Source organism: Pteropus alecto, unplaced genomic scaffold, assembly GCF_000325575.1.
Source record: "Pteropus alecto unplaced genomic scaffold, ASM32557v1 scaffold311, whole genome shotgun sequence".
Taxonomy (NCBI): Eukaryota; Metazoa; Chordata; class Mammalia; order Chiroptera; family Pteropodidae; genus Pteropus; species Pteropus alecto.
Genome location: NW_006431916.1, coordinates 2,821,448 through 2,822,865, shown reverse-complemented (window position 1 = coordinate 2,822,865; position 1,418 = coordinate 2,821,448). Strand labels below are relative to the sequence as shown.

At 40.5% G+C, this 1,418-nt stretch overlaps 1 pseudogene; it reads right to left on the bottom strand.

Annotated features, from left to right (window-relative positions):
* Window positions 1-700: 700 nt before the first annotated feature.
* LOC112473675 lies at window positions 701-819 on the bottom strand (annotated as a pseudogene).
* Between the last annotated feature and the right edge of the window lie 599 nt (window positions 820-1,418).

Here is a 1,418-nt window from a genome sequence, read left to right as displayed (position 1 = left end):
CAAATATGGGAGAAAGAGAGATTGCCTCTGCAATCAGAATCCCACCTCTGGGCCTGAGGCTTAAAGTTTAAAATAATAATAATAATAACCTGGCATCTTGATTTCATTTAAGTATGAAAAACCAGTGTCTACAGGCAACTGCTGGCTGGACATTCATCCTGCTGGGGCATCCATGGACCCTTCATCAGAGATACGGGATAACTCAGAGCAGAGAGCCCAGCTGGGGCGTCCCTCCCTGCCTTTGAATTTGCAATGCTAGTGATTAGAAAAAGTGTCTCCATCTTGTAAACACAGCAAATTTGATCTGGAAGTCATTGAAAAAACATAAACACAGATCCTCATGCGGTCCTCTTTACACTGTTCCAGCCCCAGTGAAAAACAAGCCCAGTTACAGAAGAATTGTTTTTTTTTTTTTTTTCAAACAGGCTTTTCTGTTTAAAATAAAATTCTCAAGAAGTACACATTAGCATGAAGACCCAAGTCCTGACAGAGAGACAATAAGTGCACAGACAAGCGTTGCTTAAGCAGGTAATAGACAGAATGTCACACTTATTTGGGCTGTCTTCTGCAGCTGCAGAAACTGCTTTCTTGAAAAGTCAATTTTTTATTTTTTTAATTTTTTTAGGTGAGGCAACCCTTGGTCAATCTCACAGATTGTAAGGACCTTGTCAGCTTACAATCCCTTATTTTTTATTTTTTACACCTACGGTACCTGGTATTCCTAAGTGGTCTCCCATCCAAGTACTAACCAGGTCCGACCCTGCTTAGCTTCCGAGATCAGACGGGATCGGGCTTGTTCAGGGAGGCATGGCCATAGACAAAAGGTCAATTATTTTTTAAGTGAAAATTAACAGTACTAACACAGCTCCTAAACTATATCTTTAGTTAAGAATATGGTTTCATGACTATTTTGTGTTTTCCAAATTCATTCCAGATCTGCAGTAATATGGACCAAGAATTTAGTCTAGTTGCCTACATTTCACCAATAAATAAATGGAGGCACAGAGGGAGAAGTGACTGACTTAAGGTCACAGACATATTAGTGCCAGTAGCAAAAATGGGGCAGTGATTTCCTGGTTTCTACTGTTTCCTTCAGGACCTGTCTCTTCCAGGTATTACTATTTACTTCACATTTTTGTCCAAGGGCATTTATTAGATATTGTGCTTTATACGGAGCAGGTAATGGATTTTATTCCACCAATGTAAGCATGAAAGAAATGTCACGTGATTTTTCTAAAAACAAATGAATTCTGATTAGGAGCGTCCAGTTCATAAGGTTGGCGGAGAAATTCACCCAGTCAGTCATGGGTGAATGGGGCTCAGCCTGGTAGCTGCAGTGACATGATTTCTAGATCATATGGAAGGGCCCAAGGTATGGAAGTGGAGCGTCTGTAAGGGCCTCTGGTTATTCATGTCTT